Below are 14,349 nucleotides of genomic sequence, written 5' to 3' on the forward strand. Positions count from 1 at the left end.
GGAGTTGTTGGATCATTTGAGAGTTATGGAGGCGTGTGTTCTGCGGATTTTCAGCATCGACGACCTGGTTATCATCCCTATGCGAGATCATTGCAGATACCTAGGAGTGATTTCCCACCTTTACAGCATCGTCATTCTCATTCGGTTCAGCAGTACCCTTCTGTGCATCCTCATACTGTCACAGTGCGACCTTCATTTCAGTTTCAGCGCCCACAGACTAGTATCCCACGGCATGAGCAGTCTCGCCCCCATCGGCGACGTCAGAGGACTTATTCTGATTTGGGGATGCCTTTGGATAGAGCTTTTGAGCGACTCAGAGCTACTGGTTTTTTAGCACCATTGGCCCCTAGGCCACTCCCGAGTACCTTGCCTCCACGTTTTCGTGCTCACGAGTTCTGTGCATTTCACCAGATGGCAGGCCATCGTACTGATTATTGTGCTTCTCTACGTCATACCATACAGGATCTTATAGACAGTGGTGCGGTTAGCTTTCCTGTATCGACCACAGATATTGATCTTGGTCCAGATATGACTGCTGATTCCTTTCCAGCCTGTTCCACACATGCAGTTCCTTCTCCCTCAGGCTTATACCATCATGTTTGAGACACCCAAGGCACTGATATTCACAGGACACTTTGATGTCGCATACCTTGTTGGTGTATTTTGGGACTACATTGTTAGTTGGTCGTTTGAGTTTTTGTTCTCTTTTACTTTGTATTTGAGTTTTGTTTTATAGATAGTGAGTCGAGTTCGTACCCTATGTTTTGAGAGTAGACCTTATTGTCTTATTATTTTGCATGATGTACTCTCATTTCACTTAGTGATATTGTTGTTTTCTTGGGTATGTGTTTCTGTCTTCTTTTTATTATTATCATTGTTTCGTATCATGCATTTTGTGTTGTTATTTTGAGTAGCACTGTGTGTTGTTTTGTTTTGTCTCTTGCATGTGTTTGTTTTAGAGTCTTGGACAGTTTTAGTGTCGTGACTGGTCCCCGAGCAGAGATTGATGGCATGATGGTTATGATATTTTCAGAGTACATTGAGATTAGACTTCTTCAGTTGAGGTTCACCATGTCGGACGAGATCGCACCCATTACTCTTACTACTCTTTACGGGGTGATGGTGGATTTGACACGGAGAGTTGAGAGGATTGAGCTTATTCTATCAGAGTATCCATCGTCATCGAGAGGAGTTCCAGGAGTAGCGATGCCTTCATTGCCACACTCGACTTCACCGGCACCTATTGCTTTGGGTGCTTCACATCCACGACCTCGCCCACATTCAGTGCTCCAGCAGCATTCCTCATCCATTTCATTGGCTACGTCGACACGACCTCCATCCCGGGTTCGCGGCCCTCCGATCGTTACAGTTCCTCAGGGGCGACCTCACCCTCATCGACGATGTCGGAGACATTTTTCAGATTTGACCATACCCCTGAGCAGAGCTTTTGAGACATTTCAGGCCATGGGATTTTTGGCCCCTTTGGCTCCTAGGGCACTTCCAGATCCTGTGCCTCCGCAGTTTCGGCTTGATTTATACTGTATGTACCATCAGTCAGTAGGACATCACACTGATCGTTGCACTGCTCTACGACATGCCATACAGGACATTGTTGATTCTGGGACGTTTGGGCATCCTCAGTCCGATGTGCTTTCTGTACCTACCTCAGCTCAAGCTATGCATGCAGACACCCCTTCACCAGCAATCCCTGATCTTATCGATTTGGGCGATTGACTCATGATTGGCTTACCTTGGTACAGTGGTGCTCGGATTTTGTTCCTTCTGTGGCCAGAGATGTGATGACAGGACCAGTCACTGTTTTTGTTTTTGTTTGTTTAGTCTTGTTTTGCTTTTGACTTTTAGAGACTATAGCTCGATTCTTGAGTATTGTCTTTGTTATCCTTCTTTTGCATGATGTACTCATCGGATTATCCCATTGGATGCATTTTCTTTTATGGACGTATCTTTGTGTTTTGTGATATGATGTGTTATACTTTTGACTTGAGGTTTGACCTATCATGGAGGATATTGAGCCTATTAGCCTAGGATCAGGGATTTGACTTAGAGAGTTCGAGACTGTGACACATCTTCTTATGATCAGAGTAGTACCTTGCTCATTTCCCACACCTTGCTTTTGTTTTGACCTATATCCATCCATTGTGAGCTTTGCACAGCATCACCCTTGAGACCATTATATGACTTTTCCATCCTCGGTTTTTCTAGCTTTACACATCCCCTCTCTGATCTGACCGAGTAGAGTGTGAGGAGTTTGAGCCCAGGGTTGATCTCGCATGGCGAGGGTTGGCTTATGATATTTGGGTGGCTTACGATCTGAGGATTGGTCGATTGCTTGATGAGACTGTCGCTTATTTTTCCGTGAGTATAGAGATTGATATTGTATGATGAGGGTTGGCTTGTGATGGGCAGTCGTGCCTGATGAGATCGTCGTTCACTTTGCTTTGAGAGGATCATCTTTGAGATTGTTATGGAGCATTCGGAGTACGGTTTGATGCATGATTCTAGAGGGTTGACGTGGTTATATCATATGGACATCGATCTTTAGTATTGATCATTTAAGTGGCTTTGAGAGCACGATGTTTGAGACCGTGGTCGCAGGATGGGTGGCCTTCATTTCGGTTAGCTCATACCTTATTACTTTTATTGACATCTAGACCATTGCTAGCCCTTTGAGCCTCGCATGGGCATCATAGCCTTTTCTTTCTTATAGCCTTGCTCACCTTCTACACCGGGATAGGGGCCCTTCAATATATGGATGCATTGTTTAGGAGTTTCATGAGCCTTGGACCTAGGGGCGCATCTTTCTCATTATCTTTTCCTATCATTGCATCATTGCATTTCATCACACTTCATCGATTGTGTCATTTTTCCTATCTGCTGCTCGTTTTGCATCACTTTCTCTCACCCCCGAGTGGCGATCACCCTCAGTTCATTATATGGAGGGTAGTCATGTCATTTTCCACTATCCATCCTACAGACGTTGATCCAGGGATCCTTAGTTTGAGAAGGTCATCTCGTCAGAGTTTGAGAGCATGTTTATCCATTTTTGACCTCATCTTTGGGGCTTCTTTCTTTGTTTGCGTTCAGAGCATGTACATTTTTGTATATATGTAAAAAAAAAAAAAAAAAAAAACGCATGTGTGTATTATTTTCTATCATTGAGTATGTGTATATTGACGTTTGAGGGTCGCTTGATTGAGTATGTTTGATGATGAGAGTTCGTATGTGAGCTTTCCGAGACCTTTCATTCTTCGTATTCATTTTGTTGTATGTTTTGAGAGTGAGATGAGTGACCTTCTTTTAGGAGCTCTGGGTCATCGTCCATTCCATCATTGTGTTCGTTATTGACGTGACCTCTTTTCATATTTGATTTGAGCGGATCATCACTCGTTCTCGTATTCTATGCTTCATCATCATCATCCTCGTTTTCATTTCTGATTCATCATTCTCATTTCACCTCTTATTCCGTTCTTACAGTGACCTCATTTTCGGGTTTGGTGCTCTCTTCGCATCATCATTATACATCTCGTCATCAGTTCGGTTTTTTCTTCATTGCATCATCATTGTTACCATGTTCACAGTAGGCAGCTTCAGGTCCATGACTCACGATATTTTCTATACATGTTGCATTTTATACATGAGGGCATGGGTTTTGATCATTGGGTATTTGAGCCTAGTTTCCCTTCATTTCTATCACCCTATCACCCTAGCCTTCGTTACGTCCTGAGTCTTAAGACCACCCTGAGGCCATGACATCACACATTGTGTTTGATAGCTCTTATGTGAGCGATACTTGAGATTGATTCGAGAGCATTCTGATTGTGATGGATCGGGAGTTATGGTATGACCTTACACTGGGGCATAGCCATCTTAGAGAGTTTTTTTTTCGGATGACCATTATGTTGAGGCATACTCTTCTCAGTCGATGATGGATTTTTGAGCCATGTTCTTTCCTCGAAGGATATCAGATGTCCTTTTTCACATTGGAGCATGAGACATGATTGACGCATTTCATCGAGTGTACTCTATACAGGGGCATACCCCTTTCGGTCCATGATGGTTTTTAGGCATAGTTGTTCCTTGGAGGCGATTAGATTCATTTCACATTGGAGTACGAGATATGATTGGATGATATCTTTGATGTGATCACAGGAGCATAGCCTTCTCATCATTGTTGACATATTCTTGAGATGATTGGATCAGGACACGGGCACCTATGAGAGCATGCAGTGGAGTTTAGTCGTTTCAGGGTTTGCCCTATACTGGGGCATAACCCTTTCATTGGCATTTGATCTTAGAGATATCAGCTTACATCGGGGCATGATCATGTCTGAGCGCATTTTGTTGAGGCATACCACCTTGCTTGATCTTTTTCACATTGAGACATACTTTTTCTTTAGAGGAGGTCAGATACTCTCTCACATTACCATGATGACTTCAAGGAGCGGAGATTCATTTTGATCAGATGAGGTATGATTGGTTGTACTCCTCTCATTGATGTTTGATTTGGAGATGCTTACACTGGGGCATAGCCTACTCATTGCTGATAGATTTTGTGAGATGATAGTTTATACCAGACACATGCTTCTCAGAGATCATCTTGTGCTGAGGGTTTACTCGTTTTGAGAGGATGCATTCATACTGGGGCATAGCCACCTTGCTGATTTTGACATTGAGACCCCACCTCCTGTTTATGATTGTTGTTTTCTATAGATCATAGAGTTGTTGGCACCCTGGGCTCAGTCTTCTCAGCATATCTAGTTTGATTTGGATATTCATTTACCTTTGTTACACACCCGTACATCCTACACTTGGCACCGTTATGCCTACCCCCATCTTATCAGAGCTTTACATCTTTTGAGCCCACATATTTCATCGTCTTACATGGCCTTATCCCATTTTCTTGATCAGAGGAAGATGCAGACCAGTCTCGGGTTTTCTGGTCGAGTTTTCACATGTCTTTGGGCATTATGCTCAACATCTCCCATGATGGTAGAGCCTATTAGATTGTTGATGCACTTGTGATGATATACTCATATTGATAGTTGACATGTCGTGTCTTGATTTGCTTATATTTCAGACCTAGAGTTCCGGTAAGCATTTGTTTGATCCATTATTTTGGGTTTTCTTTGTTAGCATAGTTTTGGTGATGTTTGGTCTTGTTTTAGCATTTGTTCATTGAGATTATGTATATCCTGTTCATTGCATCATCATTGAGCATATCCCGGAGTGTCTTGTTTGGTGACATTCTGTATCTTATGTTGGTTACTATCTTACACTGGGGCATACCCCCCATCCTTAGGTTCATCAGATCTTTTGCAGACTTTCTCACTACTCATTCTACTTCTTGACCTTTGTGAGTTGTCATACTGGGGCATACCCCCCATCCTTGAGTTCATTGATGTTTTGCAGATCTTTTCTCATTATTCGATCCACTTCTTGATCTTTGCGAGTCGTCACACTGGGGCATCCCCCCTTTTAGCGCTTTTCTATTGGGGCATACCCCTTCTCTTTGGGTTTACCGTGTCTCATTTTGATTTCATGGTTGTCAGACCCATTTTGTCGATCTTTACGAGTTATCACCTAGGGCATTCCCCTTACTGTCAGTTTGTTCAGGGCATCCCCCTATTGTCATCTTGTTTAGGGCATCCCCCTATTGTCATCTCGTTTAGGGCATCCCCCTTTGTTTCAGATTTCACCATCATAGATTTTCATCTATGAGCATTTGTTTCAGATTCACCACCATAGATTAGGCATCTATGGGCTTTGATCAGTTTTTCACCACCATAGATTAGACATCTATGGGCATTTCAGATTCACCACCAGGGATTTTCATCCTTGGGCTTTGATCAGTTATATCACCACCATAGATCGGATATCTATGGGCTTTGATCAGTTTTCGCCACCATAGATCAGACATCTATGGGCGTTTCAGATTCACCACTAGGGATTTTCATCCTTGGGCTTTGATCAGTTATATCACCACCATAGATCGGATATCTATGGGCATTTCAGTTATTTCACCACCATAGATCGGGCATCTATGGGCATTTCAGATTTCACCACCATGGATTTTCATCCTTGGGCTTTTGAGATTATCACCACCAGGGATTTTCATCCTTGGGCTTTCGAGATTTATCACCACCATAGATCAGACATCTATGGGCATTTCAGATTTCACCACCATGGATTTTCATCCTTGGGCTTTCGAGATTATCACCACCATGGATTTTCATCCTTGGGCTTTCGAGATTATCACCACCATAGATCGGGCATCTATGGGCATTTCAGTTATTTCACCACCATGGATTTTCATTCTTGAGCTTTCGAGATTATCACCACCATGGATTTTCATCCTTGGGCTTTTGAGATTATCACCACCATGGATCAGCTATCTATGGGCATTTTAGTTATTTCACCACCATGGATTTTCATCCTTGGGCTTTCGAGATTATCACCACCATAGATTAGCTATCTATGGGCATTTTGGTTATTTCACTACCATGGATTTTCATCCTTGGGCTTTCAGGATTATCACCACCATAGATCAGGCATCTATGGGCATTTTTATTGTATCACCACTGTAGGTCTTCACCTATGGGCCTTCTAGTTTAGCGTTTAGAGTTAGCTTTTTGGTTTGGCTTCCAGAGCTATTATTTTCTCAGTTTAGCGTTTAGGGTCAGTCCCGTCATCCAGAGTCGCAGCTCCTAGCATTCATATTCTCTGGCGTTGCACGTCTCACCTTCAGGGATTTGCACTTATTCTCACTCTCCTCACCTCGTTACCCGGTGCTTATTGCTTATTCGTCTCGTAGTCCACATAGGGCAGTCTCCTTTAGGCGTATTCTTGTTCGTTCTCCAGGGTGGTTCGACCGTTACTCATCTTTGACATCGATCTTCGAGTCACTTTTGGAGACGTCTTAGAGGGGGTCTGGATCCTTAGTGTAGCTTCCGAGGCTCTCTGAGATATGTTTTTCTTTTAGGATTAGAGCTTTTGTGTTTGTCTGCTAGCCTGGGTGACTTTGCGTTTCACCAGTGTCCCTATGGGGGTCTCTTTGATTCTTCGGTAGGGTTCACTTCGTTCCACTCACTATTCACACTTGCTTTTCACTCCATTGTTCATATTCCTTACACTTGTGAACTCTACCGAAGAGGGGCATATTTGTAGACCCCCATTTAGGGCTCGTTTTTGTGCAGCCCAATTTTGCCAAGTGTCATGATCTCAAGGAGCCACGTGTTCATGCGTGATTGGTTGTTGAGGAATCAGATTGGTGGTTTGGAGGATCAATGAGAGGTCGACACGTGGCAATGAAATTCTAGAAGGTTCCTGCATGCCGTTAGCAGGAGCGGATGAGAGAGAGGGAAAAGGCAGCTGCAAGGTAGTGGAGGAGGTGGCTGCTGCTGCAGAGACGGTTGGAGGGGCAAATCCGGGAGAGAAAAAAAGATTTTTTTGGAGGCTTTTGAGGAAAGCTGCAGAGAGCTTTGGGAGGGGGGAAGCTTTTGTTTGTGATTTTGAGGGAAGAAAGAGGCTGCCGTGAGAGATATTTTGAGGCCGGGAAGAGAAAGGCTGCAGGGACTTTGGTTTGGTTGCTTGAGGAAGTTAGTGTGGGCTGCAGAGAGGGTTTTCCAGAGGGAGGAGGTATTCGTTTAGCGGTGAGGGAAGGTGAGATTCCGGAGGAGCCTTGTGAGGAGGGTTTCTAGAGAGGGAAACAACATTGTGAGTATTACCAGAGGGTCCTGAGGGAGAGAGGGGATTTCCTGGAGCTTGAAGGTCAGCAAGCTGTGAGAGGAGGTGTCTTTGGCTGCCATTCTGGGGGATTTACAGCTCCCGGAGAATCAAGCATTTTGGCTTCAAGGGAGGCATTCAGCGCATTCGAGATTGCTGCCCAGGTACGCATTCACTCGTTCTGATAATTCATCTTATATATTCTGATTCTCATACATGCATGATTGATGTGGGTATTCATTGATTTTATTCATCCATTGTCATGTTAGCTTCATTTTATTAGTAGAGACCCGACTTTAGGGACTTAGAGGGGTGCTACGATCTTTACCGTACCTTCCCGATAAGTAACCTGACCCCCGAACCCGATCCGGTTTTTCGAAGACCACCTTTTCCAAAAATAAGGAGTCACACTTAGGGTTTTTCTTTCTTATTTTGTTTACCCTTTAAAAATAAAACAAAAATAAGTGGCGACTCCAAGTCATTTTCAAATAATCAATAAAAATCATTTTTTTCAAATAAAAATCGAGCTCGCCATCGAGTGGGAAACGCATTGAGCCGAAATACGGGGTCCACACCATGTCACTAATAGTATTTGATTCCATGTGAATGACACTTTATACGATGCTAGATCCAGAAGAATCTTGTAAGACCAACTTGGTCCCCCGGGGTAAAAGGTCATATAGATGTACATTATAAAACCAGAAGTTTTTATTTAGTGACTAGTCTACCTATACGCTTAAAAGGTAGAATGACATGTAGTGCGGATTATCATTTTAATGAGACAATTTTCTCACCGTTAGGGGGAGAAGAGCCAGTTCTAGAAGAATGACGTGAAATTATTTGGAATGCATTAACTTTGACTTATCTTGATCCTCGTACCAATCAATGTGAATCGGAAGTTTAAAAGATTATTTATTTGCAAAATCTTGCAAATCAATTACCAGATGCATTCATTGATACAAAGAAAGTGACAAAGTCTTATATCCCGGTTGCAAATACTCCAGCACGGATTGATGTCCTTGTAGGATAGTTAACAAATGAATATAAGATACGCCTAAAGAGTGATAGACTTATCGACTCAAATGATGTAACTCCCCAAAAAAGGAGAACCTAAGAAAAACTTGACACTTTAAAGGAGGTCATCAAAATGATTGATCAATTTAAAATTGATAAATCAATAGCCTCAGAAGAGGCACAAATAATGCAGAAAGCCCCTAAAGAGGCATATGTTGAACAAGAAGCCCCTGAAGAGGCACATATTAAAAAAGAAGCCCTTAAAGAGACACATATTGAACAAGAAACTCTTGAAGAGACACATATTGAATGAGAAGCCCCTAAAGAGGCACAGGTACTTGAAAATTATGAGATCTTAGTAAGTTATGTATACACAGGAGAAAAATGGAATCGAAATAATATTATTATTAACAATATTTTCGTTTTCCAAGTGGCCTCCAATATCATAAGAAATAATGAAGATCCTGAACCACGAAATGTGGAAGAATACTGACATAGAAATGATTGGCCAAAATAGAAAGAAGCTATGCAAGCAGAGTTAAACTCATGAACAAAACAAGAAATTTTAAAAAAGGAATTTGAGATGAAATCTAATAGTATGAAGTGGATCTAAACTTGAAATTACTATGTATAAGATTTTCAGCTGCTTTAAATCTAATACTATGAAGTAGGTCTAAACTTGCACTTTGTACATTAAATATTTGTAAGGAGTTTATTAGTTCCTGACTTATAGAGACCTATAATTAGTTCTCATCACCTCTACTTAGTTTGAGCTATAGAAGCTGTTAAGAAGTGTCTCAAATTCCTAATTCGTATAGATTCATTTTTTGTAAAGAATATTATATACAATATTTCTAGGTTGATATATTATTGTAATACTAAAATTTCTTATTCTATAAGGAAGATTGTTGGAAATATCTCTATAAATATTTTAGGTGATGAGCGGAAAAAGTCATGAGATGGAGATTCGCTTGTTAAAACTATACGAGGTGGATAGAGATGTGAGGAAGAACGAAAGGTACCTGGTGAAGCGAGAGGGCTCGTGGTAGGGTATGGATACGAAGAGTGAGGAAACATGAGATGTTTCGAGAACTCAATAGTTGTATCTAGTTCTATCCTCTATAATGTTCTCTATTGCATAGTGAAATGATTCTCTCTCATCTGAAGACGTAGGCATGGTTGGTCGAACCATGTTAAAACCTCATGTATTATTTGTGTTAATTATTTAATCTTTATGTTCTTTATTAACAATGTATGCATCAAAGCTTCCGTTGATGTAACAGAAACTTGGAAACTCAAACAAGAAGCTTGGGTTTGGGTGTATGTATGCTTCTCTTAAACACAATCCTTATAGGTTATAAATATATGACAAAACGGAGACGATGTCCAACTCTAAGAAATTATTGAGAAAAGCAAATGTTTAGAAGTATAATTTTCATAAGTTTGGTGTATCATGAAAATACGAAAGAAAATCAAATATAAATCAAATTAATTAAAAACTTATACATTTTCAAATTATTTATTCTTTACATTAAAAATAAAAATAAAACAAGTTAAATGAGTTTGAAAAAATAGATAAAAATGTTTTCTTAATTTTAAATTTATGTTTTTACTTTTTTCTATTTTTTTCCTTTTATTTTCTTTTCTTCAAATTTTCTAAGAATGAAACATAAGGTTAATTAACTCACTTGCATGCTCAATCCTTTAAGATTATCTAAATATATCTTTCAAGTTGTTTGGCGAACTATGTTGGACCCTTAATTCCACCATGTTAGAATCCAAAAATTGGACCTTAACATGTTCTTTCTATTTTATTTTAAATAGATGTTTGTTCCTAATCTATTATTTTGAACAAATTGTGTGTAATAACTGGTGAACTATATGAGAAGAAAGAAGACTAAGAAAACAAAATTAACACCTTGTATAGCGTTGTTTCATTTTGCTTCATATCAATTAGCACTTGTGTTTGAATTCAACTTGTGAGGTTTTATTCTTTTTAAAAAAAAAATTAAATGGTATATTTGTTGGTTTTACTAATGATAATGTGCTTTAAGATTTTTAGGGCTAACATACTTAAAAAGATGCATGTGATTAATTGACAATGTACTATATGTTAAGTTATTTGCCATTTTTTGTGATCTATATTATTCATGGACTGTTAGCTTAATCTTTATATATAGTAGAGTTATTCTCCACTTAGGTCTACTAACTTACCTCAACAATCATTTCTCATACTCAAATGTCACTTGATATGGCTTCATGAGACAAAGAACAAGAATATGGTGCTTGAAATGATGTTTGAGAGAGTTTTTTGTTACTACATGTATATTAGAGTTTTGAATTGTTATTTGATGTATTTTGGGCATGAGGAGTTGAATATAGTATTGTACTTAAGCTTGAAGAAATTGATCTGTGACTATCATAGTATGATAAAAATCTCGGGTAATAATGCCATAACAAGTCTGAAGCTTTTAAATTTGTAAATTTATGAGATACTAGAATTCTAGCAATATTTAGTACAAAAATTGGTATGTACTTGTACCCTTTTAATTTTGGAGTACATTTTCGATCACAAAGGCAATGCTTCTATAAGCATATCTAATTTTAGTAAGATAAGTTTACCATGGTTTTTATGGGATATAAAGTGATTATGGGTTTTGTGCAAAACAAAAACATTGTATTGTTTTCAATTACTTTCCTGAGAACCAACAAAGGATTGATTTTAAATAAATTCTCTAACCTACTAGGCATTGGGTTGCCCAGCATGGAAACTTTCGAGTTTTGATGGGTTGTGTTTGAAGCTATTTTTCAAACTAGATTCGTTAATTTGTGCATTTGTTACTAAAGTCATTAAATCTAGTTTCTAAAAAGACAATATAGGTAAATTTTCCAAGCCAAATGAATATTTGAAAAATCATACAACATAAGTAAAATTTATTCCCTTTCATGCATCTTCTAAAATCATATTTTTAGAAGATAATTTTTAGTGGATTACATTTTATAAATTTTCATCCATTAAATTATTTCCTTTCAAAGTGCCATATTTTTAGAAATAATTTTGCAACCACCTTTAGTTACAATTTGATAAAAACATAAAACCCATTCTTATGCAAAACTCCAAAGCTTCCAAGTTGAAGCCTGAGAATGGACTAATATGGGATGGGCCCAAACCCAAATGAAGATTGGCTAATTTTGGTATGAATTGATCTGAACTTAGCCTAGCTAGACCCAATCTCATCCAAACTTGAGTCCAACTACCAAACAATTCACTTGAGCAAAAGCTTATTTAGTATGAGGTGATATTTTTTTTTTTTTACTTCATTTTAAATAAAACTTTAATGCTTAATAGTGTTAAGTATTAGATTGTTTGTTTTTTTTAATATTTTATTTATATTAAGTATTAAAAGGTAAAAGAAACCAACATATTACACTTTTTCTATTTAAAAAAAGTCAAATATTTTGGTTTTTTCTTGTCAGCAAAAAGTTTATAATAAAGCATAAAAAAGTAGAGAAACAAACGATCTAAAATTTGAAAGCAAATTACTTTCAGAAAAAAATTTAAAAAAACAAACGCATTTAAAAGCAAATTACTTTTAGTAAAAAGTTGAAAAAAAAAACAAACACCCTCTATGAGTTTATTTCTCTTATTAAATTCATGTGCAAGTCCAAATAATTAAATTTATGTGCAAGTCGAAAGAAGGTTGTGTTAGGTGTAGTATTGACTTTAAAACCCAAATGACTTATTATTTAACAACTTGAACTTCTAGAAAAGTTAGTCATTTAACAGCATTTCTATGAATACAACTAAGACCACTTGTAAACATAGGTTTTAGGAATTTCAACTTTTATATTTGATGTTGATAATACAAAGTATTAAATTATTACCTACATATAAACTTAAATAGTAATTAAATGAGAATTCCAAATCCTTGGCTTTTGTTCTACCAAAAAGTTTAGCCCAAGGCATGGATCTGATAAATGATGAATTAGTGGGATAGCTATGCATTCCAGGTTTAGGGTGAGTAGGAAAAGTACCAAAACAAAGAACTGGAACAACAAGATCGAGAGTGCCTATTTGGTACACAGCCTTTTGACATTATGGTGTTAAAAACATTGTCTAAGAATTTGGCCTTGAAACAAACTCGGAAGACAACTTGCTAAGAGTGAATGTGAGTCACCTTGAACCTAAAGTCTAAACCACATTAATTTTCATTTCCAAAAATTATATATATATATATATATATATATATATATATATATATATATATATATATATAACATAGGCTTTTTGTTGTTAGAGTTTAAGAAAAAAGAACATTTCAAGACATGCTTGTAGCTGAAATCTGAATTTGTCATCTTCATTAGAACAAAGACGCCATTGTGGATAATTTGTTGGAAAAGAAAAAGAATTTGGTTGCATCCGAATACATGCAAGAGCACTTGTAGCTAAAATCTCCTTGCAAACATTTGATATCGAAAGGAAGACTAGTGGGATGGTATTTGAGCAAGAATGCTCAAGGATTCTTCTTCAAACCAACATTATGGGATTATCATATGGATCCGCCTAAGGATTCTTCTTCATAAGGATTATCATAATAGATTTGATTAAGTAGGTGTTGGGTCCATGAAGAAAATAAAAAGGTGGAAGCATATGCAATTTGAAGGAATGGCTGCCGACTTCATCATATTTTATTCTCTTTTAAGGGAATCCCTCAGGTTGCTGCCGACTTCAACTTATTCTATTATCATTTAAGGGAGTCCCTTAGGCTGGAAATCAACGAGTAAAATACCCTAAATGGTGGTCTTGGGTTGGGTTTAGAAAATGGCCTGGCTTGTTTGTCTTTTATAAAATCAGTCTTTTAATCAAATTCATGAGGAAATAGAAAGCACAGGAAAATTAAAGCAATAAGAAATTACAAACTAATTTAGAATTCTTTTTAGATAAGTCATGTTATTTGTACACTAAATCGCATTTAGGGAAAGAATTTTGAAATTATTTGAAAAGGATAAGATAGAATTATGGTAAGTGTTTATGATATTGTTTGTGAAAGAAAAATAGATTAGGGTTGAGATTAGGATTTTAACTAGAAAGAGAAAAGGCATATGTCACTTTCTGTAACTTTCGTTCAACATTGGTAGGAAGCAAGTAGGAGCTTAATTAAGGCAAACTTCATAAAAATATATTTAATTTTCTCAAAGATGCTTTGAAATTTCAAATACGAGATTATGACCTTAACCTTTGCTTTTGGAATTATTAGGAGGCAAGTGGAATTTAAATAAGGCAAAACCTCATAAAAATATGTATTTCTTGACATAGTGGACATTTATTTAATCAAACCCCACAAAGAGAAGATAATTGAAAACTCATAAAAGACAATAACAAGAGGACACGAAATTTATAAGAAATCTGAGTTTACTATTCTTCCTACAATATTTTATCATAGCCTCTTGGGATTCACGTGATTGGATTTCTCTAAAAGTGGACGTTTATTTTACTAGTTGATAAAGGCAATAACAAATAAGTAAAAATGAAAATTTCAGGTAGTCTTGAAGCTTGTTTGATCGTGTGATTAAAAAACAGTTTTTTGTTCT

Source organism: Vitis riparia, chromosome 19, assembly GCF_004353265.1.
Source record: "Vitis riparia cultivar Riparia Gloire de Montpellier isolate 1030 chromosome 19, EGFV_Vit.rip_1.0, whole genome shotgun sequence".
Lineage (NCBI taxonomy): Eukaryota > Viridiplantae > Streptophyta > Magnoliopsida > Vitales > Vitaceae > Vitis > Vitis riparia.